The sequence below is a fragment of the Galeopterus variegatus genome, unplaced genomic scaffold, assembly GCF_000696425.1.
Source record: "Galeopterus variegatus unplaced genomic scaffold, G_variegatus-3.0.2 Scaffold5954, whole genome shotgun sequence".
NCBI lineage: Eukaryota > Metazoa > Chordata > Mammalia > Dermoptera > Cynocephalidae > Galeopterus > Galeopterus variegatus.
In genome coordinates, this window is record NW_007732065.1 from 26,622 (window position 1) to 40,022 (window position 13,401).

At 50.7% G+C, this 13,401-nt stretch overlaps 1 protein-coding gene across 1 annotated transcript in view; it reads left to right on the forward strand.

Annotated features, from left to right (window-relative positions):
* Positions 1 to 468: 468 nt before the first annotated feature.
* LOC103605645 (plexin-A4-like) overlaps positions 469 to 13,401 on the forward strand; it is a gene marked incomplete at its 3' end in the record, with an annotated part of 80,895 nt that continues 67,962 nt past the window's right edge. The window contains exon 1 of the mRNA XM_008590266.1: positions 469 to 493. The remainder of the gene's footprint in view (positions 494 to 13,401) is intronic.

A 13,401-nucleotide genomic window follows, 5' to 3' on the forward strand; every position in this document is an offset into this window, starting at 1 on the left:
ACTCGCCGCGCCCGGGCAGCGCGGCCCGACCGGGCGAGCATGGGCGGCGCGGAGTGACGCCGCCGTGCCCGCTTGGCATCAAGGACATTCAGCCCGCGGGGGTGGGGACGAAGGGGGGCAGCCCCGCGTCGCCACCCCAGCCCCCGGGAGCTGCCGCCGCCACCGCTCGGGCTCCGGGGCTGGGTGGAGGAGAGGGTGCGTGGAATCGATCCACGTTTCCCGACCTTTTTGTTGGACATTACGCCCACCTTGGACGCTGCAAGAGGAGCTGTCAAGCCCCGCAGGCGCCGATCTGGGCCCCTCCGTCTTCCTTGGCTGCTCCCGGCTTCCCCGTGCCTCGCTGGAGTATTTGCGTTCGGGGCTGGGGCTGGAGGAGGCAGCCACACGCGCGCACACGCACACGTTCAGAGGAGGGCGAGAGGCAGCGGCACAGGCACCATCTGCAGTGTCAATGCGGCGCTCCGGCTGAAGGAGGGAAACGCGCCGCTTCCAGGTGAGGAGGCGGCCGGCTGGGGCGCGGGGCGGCGGGTGGCGAGGGCAGCGCGGGGGAGACACGCGGGCCGGCCCGGGAGTCCCCGGCTGCCTCGGAGCCGGTCGGCGGCACACACACGCGCAGGCACACACTCGCTCACGCACCTGCCCACGTCCCACCTGGGCACCCGCGTGGGAGCAGCGGCCGCGGCAGGGGTTTCCCGGCTGCTTTCTCCTCTCGCGCTCCCGCACTCAGACTTCTCTTCCCCGGGACTTTCGGGGTGGGATTCCATGTATTACCGACTCGCCCTCTCACCCGGGTAGGTCGAGGGTGCGATGTTTCAGTTCCCAGCCCCTTTCCTCTATAGCTGGTTTTTAAAAACGGGAGAAGTCATGGGAGGTCTCGGGAGACCCGCCCGTGTAATCGCTGCTCCGTGATCTTTTGACACCGTGGGACCGACGGGTATTCGGACAAATATTTGGACAGCGTGTGGCCCGGAGCGCGAGGAGGAGGCCACATAGGCGGCTGGGGCTGCAGTTAGGTTGGGCGGTGCATGTGGCACAGACGCTGCGTTTCCCCGGTAAGAGGCAGCACAAACGCCTTTCCGAAGCGTGGCTCAGCTTCCCCGGGAATGCGCCGGGATTTCAGGCAGGAAGGGGCTTAAGCATCGCTACGTGTGTGTTGCTTGTCTGGGGGGTGAGGGGAGGTATGGGGGTCAGACCTTCCTTTAAAAGGTGTGACCTTATTCCCATCCTCAGTCTCTGGGAAACAGCACACAGACAGGGCTTGGGGACACAGGACTTGGATCTCCCTCTCACCTCCCTACCCTTCCCCGGGCACATGGGGCTGTCTTCCCCCTGTGCCTCAGGCTAACACCTGTCACATGCCTTTCTAGGTGTATGTCTGAGAAAAAGAACGGGGTGGGGCAGGGAAAGAGGGGTGTAGTCCTCCAAGGGAGGAGGGTCCCTTCTCTCATGACCACTCAGGCAGTGCCCACCCTGTAAGGCAAGAAGACATTCTTGGGTCTGCCAGCGTCCCCCAGAGCCCTGCTGCTCCTGAGCGTAGAATCATTCTCCAGAAGCTGGTGGTTCAAGGCTCTATTTCTCTAAGGCTTTTCCTTTCCTTTTCTTTCTGGCTAGAGTTTCACAGGCTGCTCATTTACAAACTTTTTCTGGAGAAGGTAGGGGGTGGTCGGAGCTCCAAAAGGGCTTTTATATATATATATAGTTCCCATCTTGGGGTCTAAGAGCAACTCACTTGGGGGCTCAGTTGTTGTAGAGAGAAGACTGTGAGATCCAAACAAAACATTATTTTGGAGTTGGATATACATACAGCAAGCTCCTATGTTTCTATGGCTGTCCCTTTGAGGAAGCTGTTTGGGCAACCTGACAAAAAATGAAATAAGCTTGTACCCTCTATACAAGATCATGTGTTCAGAGTGTCCCACAACCCACCAGTGGGAAAAATATGTTGGGAATCTTCCAGAACAAGAGGAGAAAGGAGCAAGCATTCTTTTGAACAAGGAGGCCTCAGTGCTGGGCACAGAATTTGGGTTGTTTTTGCAAATCCTGTAGAGGGGTGCTGAAATAAAGGGTTTTTTTCCTGCACCCCAACCTCTGCTATTTTCAAACTTTTTTCAGCTCCTGCAAAGGTCTTTGGCTGGGCTGGGGAGGAGAAGAGTAGATGCCCCTGGAGGGAAATTGTACTCCTGCTGTGTGCTGTGTGAGCTGGCCTTTGATCGACTGAAAAGGGTAGATGGCATAAAGCAAACGTCTCACAATGGGGAGAAGCCAGTAGGGGGAAGGAACATTGTTTTCTTTTTAAGAATGGTGGGCGTGTGTATGCACACACCCAGATATACACATGTGTTCTTAGAGTCAGGTTCAATGTGGTCAGCTCATCCAACCATGTGTGACAATGGGGTCCCTTCTGTCTTCCGGGCTGTGGAAAAAGTGGAACATTTCCACAGGCATGCCCTTCCAGTGTGTGGACGGGGAGGTCCCATGTATGCGTAGAGCACCACATGGTTTGCAACAGAAATAGTGAGCTCCAGTCACAGTGGTGCCTCCCAGGTAAACATTCCCTTGGGGGACCTAGAAATGGCGAAAGATTGGGCTACAGATCTTAAATGTGCACATCTGGAATGTCTGTGCATCTTCCCCGTAGACCTCTGCTCCTTTCTCTGCTTCCCTCCCGACCCTCTTTCCTTTCTCATATATTTGCAGCCTCAGAATCTGTCATTTTAATGCAAAGCCAAGTCATCAGGCTGTTTATAAGCTAAACATCTGGGTTCAAAAAAATCCCCGCACTTTCTGCACTTAGCATTAGGGACCAGTTTGATTTCTGGGGCAAGGCAGGCATTAATTACCATCTGTGTGAAGCCGGCTGCACACCGTCTCGTGTGTCCCTGGCTCTCTTGCCCAGCCCCGGAGCACACCACGCTGTCACCCTCCCTCTCTACCGCTCTTCTGTGGCCTTCCTTTTAAGTTTTCTGGCATCTTCCTCCCTGGGAGGGAAGTCGCACTAGAAAAACCCCAGCCACAAACGCTTCTCTGGACCCTCGCTGCTCGCTAGACTGTGCTGTAGGCGGCTCTCCTGTGAGCTCTCTGTGTGGGTCGCCCATGGGCTCTTCCTTCTTGCCCAATGCCATACTCCCGGGGCTCTCCTCGTCCCTCCCAGGACTTCACCCTGGATGCCCACCGACACTCTGCAGACATTTCCGGAGGAGTCTGAGGCAGCCAACTTGTTTCCTTTCTCCTTCTCTGTGCCTCTCCACTGCCTGCCGCTGCTGCTCCCCGCAGACAGGGAAATCTGCATGGCAGAGTCTGCCTACCCTTGGCCTCCGGATCCTTTTAATCACAATGGGGGCTGCTGGGAATTCAGTGGGGGCTTTCCAGGGTGGTAGCAATCCTGGAGAGGGGACAGAGCTAAGGGGCTGGGTCATCATCCGCTCTTAGCTCATAGTTATCACCAGGCTTTGATGCAAAGAAATCGTAGCGAATCTCTCTCCTCCCAGCCAGCTAGGGGGCATTTCTTAGCTGCTTCTCCCCCTCCTCACCCAGAGAAGCCACGCACTACACAGACAATGCACATCGGAGACCTGTTGGAGCAGCTCTAGGATGGGCCATGATGGGGCGGCAGCAACACAGAAAACCGACCGTGATCTTGGCTGTGATTAGTCTGTGCAACAGATGTGCCAGCCCCTCCTCTCCTCTTATTTGTGTCCAGTGCTACCCGATGTGAAACTGGTTCAGACCCTGGGGCACCTCCCTGGACACCCCCCTTCCTCCTCCTTCAGCACCCCTCCCCCAATTTGCTAATCCGCCTTTTGGCTTTGTGCGCACATCCGCCAACCCATTCGCCCTCAAATTTGCGGCACTCTGAGAAATCAATACAACATGAATTTAACGACAGCTGGATGATTAAGTGTTATTTACATTTAAGAGCGGCATTTTAAGAAGACGCTGTGCTAATAAATCAAAGGGCTGTTTGGGAGATGCTCATGATTAGGGTAATGGCCCTGTAGGCTCTGCTGAGCAATGCTTGGTCCACACTGAACCCCGTGGCACTGTCTCTTTAAAAGCTGCAAGCCTCACTGCTCCTTCCCCTAAACTCCCACCTGATCCCCTCCACTGTCTGTCCTGACTTACTCTTCCTTCTCCCTTGTCCAAGCCCAAGCTGTAGCGTTCAAGTTGTAGCAGGAAGATGGAGCCACAGGGGGACAGAAGGGGGCTCTGCTGCCAAGTGATAAGAGATGGATTCTAAAAGGGAAGGCAGGCAGGGGGTCCTAGTTCCCAGAAGGAAGAGGCTGCTTCCCTGCTTGGCATGAAGCTTCCTGAGTCACTCTGTGAATCCGTGTGAGCCCCCAGACCCCTGTCCTATGAGCCTGTGGCATCAGCCTCCCAAGGGAAGAGGCTATAAGGACATTAGTATTGGCTTTAGTCCTTGTGAAAGCAATAATAATTAATGATGATGGTGGTGGCCGATATTTATTGAGCACTTATGTGGATTAGGCACCATTTAAGTAGTCTGTGCAGGTTGGCCCATTTATTCCTCGTAACAACCCAGACAGGCAGTTGCTATTACCACGTCCTCCATGAGGAATCTGGGATGTGGGAGGCTGAGGACTTTGGGATCACACAGCTGCTGGGTGTGACCTGGGCCACCAAACCCATCATCTGACCTCGCTCCTTGTCACCGGGCCGTTGCCCCCCCAAAATACATGTGCTCAGCACGTTGCTGCCCCGTTGGGAGGTTTGTGGGTGAGTGTGCTCGGGGCAAGTTCAGAATATCTGGCCCTGGTTTCTCCTTTGGACTACCTCAGTGACCCCAGGCAAATTTGTTCCTTGAGCCTCAATTTCCCTGTTCATCAAGGGGGGATGAGCCTTATCCCTGGCTGTTGGTGGGGTGTAAAATTGCATCGATCACTCTAGCAGAGTGCTTGGGTCCTGAGAGTGAGTGTTACTTCCTTTGGCCACTCCCACTTTCTCCTGGGAAAAACTAAGGAGCAGCGAATGAGTGAGATCCTCTCCTCCGCTTCTGATTCCGTGAGGCTCCAAGTCTGGTCAGAGTCCAGTTCTCCCTGGTGACTGCTTCTAATTGCTGCTGTTGTGGAAAGAGCACTCTCATTTAATCCTTAAGGTAACTCTGTAAGGTAGGTGTTGTTTATTCCTAGTCCGATGGGATAGGAACTGAGGAGAGAGTATAAGCGAGGTGCCCAGGGCTGCAGGTTGCTAAGTGATGGATGGTCTTTTCACGGTTACCATTTTGCTTCTCACAGTAGGCGCTTGATATCTGTTCACTCGTTCATTCATTTGCCCTAGAGTTCCAGATTTTGTGACCCAAGGCAGGGAGGAAATCTTTGCCTGTGGGTGTCATTCTACACATAGTGCCTGGACCCTGTGGTAGCTGGAGCAGACTTATTGGAAGTTGGTGCCACTGGTGGGGTGTAGGGGTGGAGGTGGGGGTGGTGATAGCTGTCCTGTAGCACTTAGTGGAATCTTGGTAGGTCCTCATTCATGTGGAGGAAATATCTGGACCTGAGATGACACAGGCTGAGGTGAGGCATTAGTAATTACATGCTGATGCTGAGAGGTGTGGACTTGAGGCCCTAAGGGAGCCCCGAACCTGGTTAATGGCTGTCACACCCCAAAGCCCACCTCAAAGCCAGGGCTAAGCTGGTAGACTCTGTCCCTGTGGTCTGAACATTTTCGGAAACAGCCAGAAATTGGGCTCTTTGGTTAGCTTTTTTTTTTTTTTCTCCAAAAGAGAAACTTTTATTCCATGCAGTATTTATATGGCTTCTCTCCACTCACTGTGAGGTGAGTGAAGGTTCTGCCATACTTGAGGTGGCCAGAAGGGGCGCACTAGGAATTTCCTCTCCTCCCCTCTGGGGCAACCGCAGGAGCGGCTGAAACTGCTGGACAGAGAGTCCTGTGCAGACACGAACCAACAGGTGCCTGTGAGATCCTAGGCATCCTCTCTCTGCCTTCTAAGCTCGCGTTTCCCCCTCCCCCTCCACGGTGCCTTCTCCATGAACCAGGATTCGCAACAGCAAATTGGATTTTAGGATGTTTTGTCACTCCAACACAAAACAGATCACTAGCTAAGAGGATATAGTCTCCGCAGTCAATGCGCTGAACACAGCCCAGCTGAATCAATTCCCAAGGTCTTACAGGGAGGAGCATTTTCATTATGAAGTGAGGAGAGAAGCAGTTGAGGAAGAGGTCAGTGGAAAGTTGGGAAAAGGAAACCAGAGCAGTTCAAAGGCTGTCCTGGTCTGTGCTGGAGATCACTTTCTTAGCTGACACTCACTGAACTGTTCTCGTGTGCGCCCAGCTGGACTTCGCTCTCAGTAGTGTGGATCTGGAACTAGAGGGCGAACACTCATTCTTTGGCTTTGGCCCAGAGGTTAAGAGGAGGGAAAGTAAGCCAAGCAGAGCTGGTGGGTGGTTGCTCTTGTGGTGAAGAGGTAGAGAGTGCAAGGAGGGCAGACCGGGGTGGCAGGTGTCGGGTTGTGCAATTGAACTGGCCCATGTGGAAGGGCAGCGAACACTGAACATGCAGCTGGAGTTCATTTTCTTCTTCTCTGTCTCAGGCCCGCTTCCTGAAGGCAATACCTAAAATTGAGCAGAATTTTCCTAAGTATTACATACAGAAAGCTTTCCGTGGTCAAATATGTTTGGGAAACCCTGCGTGTAAAGCCAAGCTGGAGGTCCCTGCTGTGGGACTTCTCAGAGCCTTTGACACACTGGCGTGGATTGTGGAACCACACAAGTTGGTATACTGTGATTGGGCCTGGAATCCACCGAGCAATATTGGACTAAGACAAGCACTTTCATATGTCTGCTCTCGACTGTGAGTCAAGGGGTGGATTCTACAGTGAAGATTTCAGCTGAACTTTCCCATTGCACACACCAAGGATTGGGTTTTGGCGACTGAGTGAGCACTAGGTTCTCAAGCAGAATCGCACCGCATGTGCACACAATTTACCTCCAGACTCAGTGTTTGCTCAGTCATTTCCATGGCCTCTTATTCTCCCAAGGTAGCAGGGGGTTTCTCAGCAGGTGTACATTTTCTTGGGTTCCTGGGCGATTCTGATATGTTCCCTTGCTCGAAAACTGCTGGTGTTGTGGGAAAAGCTAGACTTTGGATACAGATAGATGTAGCAAATCAAAACTCTGTCACTTACCAGCTAAGAGGTCTTGGAAAAAGCACCTTGTGTTTCATTGTTACCATTTATAAAGTGAAGGGGTTGAACTAGATCAATGATTAAAAAGTATTTTATTATGTATTCAGTGACAGCGTTTACTCAGATGAAATTTTATGTGGAATTCTAACGTACAGAACGACACAAGCGGGGCTGTTCTGGTCAAAGCCACGGAGGAGTCCCGGCCTTGGCCCCTCAACTGCAGTCTTCGCCTGGCTTCCCTGGGAAGTGGAGCCTGAGGCAGCAGCAGCTTGTGGGTTAACATTTTATTGACGGGTGGGCTCCCAGGGAAGCGAGAAGGGGAGGAGAGGTGGGGAAGGAAGAAAAACAGTGTATTACCAGGCTGGCCCCAGCTTCCCACGGAAACAGCGCAGCTCAGTCGCTCAGATGTATCCAGAGAAGCCTGATGGGAACATGGTGTCTCAGAAGAGTCTCTGGAGGGTGTCACAGCCAGCAGCTCACCTGCTGGGTCCTTCCTGTGTGCTGTAGCTCACTGGTCACGGGTCACCCCCATGAGGCGTCCACTCTCCCTTACTTTGGGGCTGTGATACTGGGTCAAGCTAGAGCCTTGTGGGTCAGGCCCAGGGGCTGGGACTTCTGGGACCCCCCTCCCCCACAGTAGGCCTGATAGTGTGCTCTGCAGGAGCTCAGCCTTTGCCCAAGAAGGAAGAAAGGCAGTGAGAACGTTAGGACGGGAGGACCAGCACGAGGTATCTCCGGGGCCACTGTGGCAGGAGGCAGGGCGAATGGCTGAAGCTCAGGATGGTGGGGACATGTCAGGTGGGACCGAGCAGATCTGGGCAGGTACATAAACTGAGAGTCTAGAATAATGGGTTCCATGGAAGGAACATGTGGTTCTTCAGAACAGAGTCAGATAAGGGGACAGGACAGGAGCCCCAGTAAGAATCCCAAAACTCATGACTCTGGGGCAGCACTAGGCACCCATGCTATGGGTTACCCAATTTAAACCCTAAATAGAAACCTCATTAAGAATGGGTGCCAGCAGATTTCAAGAGGCTCTCCTAACTTTTAGGGCATATTAACCAAAGGAGAGCCTTCATAATCTCAGGCACGTCTGTTTGTGGGAATAGAGAGGCAGTGCTGCTTGGAAGCAGGGGATGGGTGCGAAGGATGTGTGTCACTCTTCTAGTTTTAAGAAACACTGTCAACACTGAAATATAATGCAAGAGAGGACATTTCTGCATAAAATATTTTCTAAAAGTCATTGCCTCTAGCCAGCACCATCCCCACCCCAACCACCACCGTTTTACAGTTCTTTTGCTTTGAAGCTCCTCTAGGGTCAGGCTGGGCAAAGGTCTGCTGGTGGCACTGTGCTTGTGACCTCTTTTCCAGCTCTCCTCCCCATTAGATACTGACCCTTGTATTCCTCCCCTAAATGCACTTTCCCTTAATTGTTGATTTGTGTGAGCACCTCACTGACTTAGAGACATGGGTCTTCGATAGCATGTCTGCCTGACAGTTCTGGCTCCCAAGGGCGGGGCCAGCCCCTGCTTGAAGCAGTCTCTTGTGCAATCAGGAGTTCAATTCATGCTTTCTAGTAATGGTAAAGAACCCGTTGCTGGTAGTGGCAATGATGACAATTGAAATTATTTCCTTATGTCCTAGATTGAGAGGGACCACTTCTGATTTCTCTTTGTATACTCAGTGCCCAACCCAGAGCCTATCCTACTGGAAGCAATTGATAACTACTTGCTGAATGAGTAGAATGAATAGATGGAGCAGGACAAGGTGGAGAAGAATAGTGAACCAGACTAGTATGGCAGGTTCCTGCCCTGCTGCAGGGGCAGAGTAGGGGCCACATAGCAGGTTGATGGGCTATTTCAGAGTATTAAGATGAACTAGGACCAGTGCAGGCTGAACCCATCAGCCCTGAACCCGGTGTCCTGAGTGAGGGTGGTTTGGTGGCAGGTGGAGTGCAGTTGGTCCTTTCACATTGATGCACACAGAATTGAATTCTTGCTCTCCATGTGAAATTCACTATGGGTTTAGGCACTGATAGATTGGGTGGGATGACCAAGCTGCATTTCCCAGAGCAAAGACTAGCCCACAAGGTGCTCCATGGAAAAAGCATCCTGTGGCTAAGTGAGTTTTGCAAACTCCTTGTCTTGTGTCTTCCTATTGGAGATTCAAGATGCATGTGAGCATTTCCAAGGTTAAGGAGACCTGCTGTCAAGAAACCTGTTTATTCTTAGCCACCTGCTTTTCAGCTTATATGGTGGTGGGCTCCGTTTGTGTGGGTGTTTATAAGCCTGCTGAGTCTCCTGGAATGATTGTTTGACTGAAAGCATTTTGGGATATACTGGCCTTCAACTGGAAGCTTTCAAGTTTCAGTCACAGAAGAAAAAAACAGGAGAATGAATTCATGGTACTGTTCAAATTGGGGGTGGGGGGACTTGTGATGTTCAACTTTTAGACGTGCTGCCTGCTTCTTGTTCTTGTCATTTGCTCTTGAGAATCCCAGAAATGACTGTGAATTTTCACAAGACTTTGTCTATCATGGTCACATGATCTGCCTTCAGGTGTATATTTTCTAAAGGGAACATTTCAAGAAGCGTGAATGTGGCTCTGACAGATTCGTGGACATGTTTCCAACAAGTAGCACTTCTTGGTTGCACGTAATAGATCAAGATGAATGTTTGCAAAACATGTGAGTAATGACATTCACCTTCTCAATTTTTTTCTGGCTGCACTTATTGAATAAGAAGCTTCAATATAACTGACAAAGATAAATGTTCTTTATCAAATTAACAATGGAGGCTTGAGTTATTAAGACACTTCTCCCTAAATTTTGGATAGTTAAAACAAATTTTTTCTTGGGAAAAAAATCTTTTTCACCCTAGAGAAGACTGAAGGTTTCTAATTAGACTGTAAATTCATGGTTTCCGCCATTGGGTAGTGGTCTGAGGAGTGAAGTTAGGCATTTCCCACAGGAAGCATTTTTACCCCCTGATATTCATCCTGCATAGGTAATGGTGCGTGTGCGTGTGTGAGTTGGGGTAAAGGGGGGTATCACCTCAGTGGTATTGGGTTTGGGGACCTGGGGACACTGGCTGAGAATCCACGTGCCCAATTAGAAGGCCTCCACCATGCTTTGCCTGAGCACTGTGTTCCTTTTCAAAGTGTATAACAGTTGCTAACACACACTTACTAACAAAATTCCCCTGACGCCCATTCATAAAGCATTGCACTGGTGATTCTATCAGCATTAAACTGTTTGGTGACTGAGTTTAGAATTATAAGAATTGGAGAAATGAATTAGCAGTAAATCAAGTCCCAGCTGAGCTCGACCCCAACTGCAGTGAGTTTTAAATTAGGAATCTCTGGCTATGATGAAGCAGTTGTAAGTCTAGCGCTGGAGCTCTGTCGCTCTTGACTTTGGAGGAGCGCGGCAGTTGCCCTTTGAAAGGAAAACCCTGACAACAGCTTGTATTGATTCCCAGCCATGCTGGGAAATTGCCACTTCATTTCTTCTTCATAAACTGTTGCCTTTCATTTTTTAAAAAAGGAATCCTATTTGCAGGGACACAGTGGAGCTTTGGGAAGAGGGCAGGTGGGAAGGGGCTCAGGCTCATGGGGGACTATTCATTGCCTTTTCTTTGGTCCTTCGCAGGAGGAGTCGCACAGAACGGGAGTCTGGGTCTGCGGGGGTCGTGTGGTTTGTTTTCCTGCTTGGATCATATTTGATTCTTCTTTCTGGGGGATCTGTACAGAAAAACAACAAAGGGAGCACTTCAAGCAAGATGCGAGACCGTCATGTTGCAGTGACAATTGCAGTGTGATAGGAAATCATTTATGTAAGTTACGGTGCCCTCTGAATAGAGCTTCTTGGAAATGTGGCTATAGCTTCTTCAGGCCTATTTTTTTCTCTTGTGAAATAATCCTGAGGTTTTCATTTTCAGAGCAATTGAAGAAGTATTATGTGCTGGCCAGGGAATAGGGAAACCTGACTTCTCATTCTAGGTCTGCTGAGTATCTTTCAGGGAGTTCCCTGTCTGGCCTAGGCCTCAATTTCTCTTCTCTAAAGCCGGGAATAAGCCCTTGCTGCTCCTCTCCTGCAGCCCAGGAGGTGAGAATGATTGTGGCTGTGCATGGTAAAGGGCCAGTGAGTGTCAGAAGAAATATTATATTTACACGCAAGGTCAGAAAAAATCAAGAGAGGGAGAGAATGAAGATTGAGCTTAGGCCTCTCACCATCTCACCTGTACCTGTTGCATGTGTTTGCTGGTCTCGTGAGCTGTAAGTGATAAAAGCCACTTGCAGAGGGTCAGAAAGGAGAAAAGAGTTGGGATAGCAAGAGAGAGTGGGAGGGGATGGTTAGTGAAGGAGTCCAGGGCAATGAGGGGAGTCACGATCCTGGTGGTAGTAGGTGAAGCTGGGGACTTTGGAGAAAGAAAAGGGGTCGTAATTTCTCTCCGTGCCTACCTTTCACTGTGCTCAGCACACATGTATTTACATATTTCAGTCAGAGAGGTAGAGGTGATGTTATGGAATATTTAACCAACTAATCAACCAATTAAGCAGTCAATTCTGCCAATATGTCTTGAGTGCCCACTGTGAGCTAGACACTATGCAAGAGTTTGGTTGTGCAGAGTTGAATGATCTAGTCCCTGCCATTAGGGAGCTCACAGCCCAGTGTGGCCACAGCACACCTGTGAACAGAGAATTTCATGCAATGCTGCAAGAAGTGAGATCTGGGTGTGCAGAGGGTGCTCTGGGAATAGTAAGGGGGGCTCCTGTCCAGATATGAAAAGCAGGACACGGGGAAGGCTTCCTGGTGGAGGAGGAAGTGGGGGATGTTTGAAAGGCTCTGTAGGAGTGGCTTTGTGAACACAGGAGGAGTAAGCAGCATGGATAAGCATGGTGGTGAGGAGACAGCACTCGGCCACCTGCTGGTGTTTAAGGCAGTGGTGGGAAGTGGGGGAGGCTGGGCCAGGAACAGTGTCAGTGTCCGGTCAAGGGATTTATCCAGCAGGTAGTGGTCCAGTCTCTGGAATTTCCAGGGAAGAGAATCAACAAAGCTAGATTTGCATTGTAGAAAGGTTGCTCCATGGGAGCCACATGGAGACCAATCAGAAGTGAGGCTACTGTAGTAAGCCAGGGAGACCTGAGGGGGCTGATCATAGGTGGCAGCAGAGGAGAGAAAGGGACTGATTGAGAGGTACAATGGAGGTAGGGTTGACAGATGGTGGAGGTGGCGGTGAAGGTGGTGGGGAGCACAGGTGGGGGACTGCGAGATGTCTTGCAGGTGTCCTGCTCGGGCAGCTGGTGGAAGGTGAGGTTTCTAGACAGAGACCAGGTTGGGGGGAGTCATGGGGGAGGGGGAAATGCATTCTTTTCTGGACATGGTGAATGAAGGTGCACATGGGATTTGAAGGTGGAGGTGACCAGGAGGCCAGCGGATACATGGCTCTTGAGTTCCTGGCTGCTTCATCTCAGTGCTTACCTATGCTATTTAATTCTGGTACCAGCTATAGAATTAGGGGTTCACTTTGGGATCTGGCAGAAGCTTGGTAAAGAAGCGAGAAGACCCACATATAGATTTTTGCATTTTTCAAGTGGTTCATGTTTTGAATTAAACATACGATCTTGAAAAATGTACTTGTGATTGTTCTGGGAGCATTCTGGGCATTCACCTTGCCTTAGGAGAGCCCCAGCATTTTTCAGTGGAAAGAGAATGGTCTTGGGAAGTCGAGTAGCACCCAGACCACTATGGAGCAAGCCTGGAGTAAAGGCAGCGTGGATGGTGACCAGGCCTTTGTTCTGCCCATTCACCGCTCCCTTGCTAGGCATGTGTCCCCATTCTCCATGAGCACACACTCCTAGCAGCGTGGTCTAGTCACACCACCTCCACCACAAGCTAGAAGATTGACATTTTGACTTTGCCCTTTTGGAATAATGCCTTGTTTACCTAATCCCACATCCTGGGTAGAAGGAGCCCATCTGCGTGATCAGAGTCTGCAGTAGGATCTGGCCACTAGGTAAGTTTGGCCTGGTCCAAAGAGTGTTAAAGAAAACTTTTTATTATTTGAATGTCTTTAGGCTCTCCAGGGAGCCACGGATTCTACTCCTTATCGTCTGTCATACAGCTATGGTGAAGGTATTTGAATAAAATACCAAGCACAGCCTAGTATTTAGTAGGTGCTCAAGCAGGGTCAGTTCCCTCTCTTTCCAGTATGTGGAAAAAAATAAATGGGTTAAT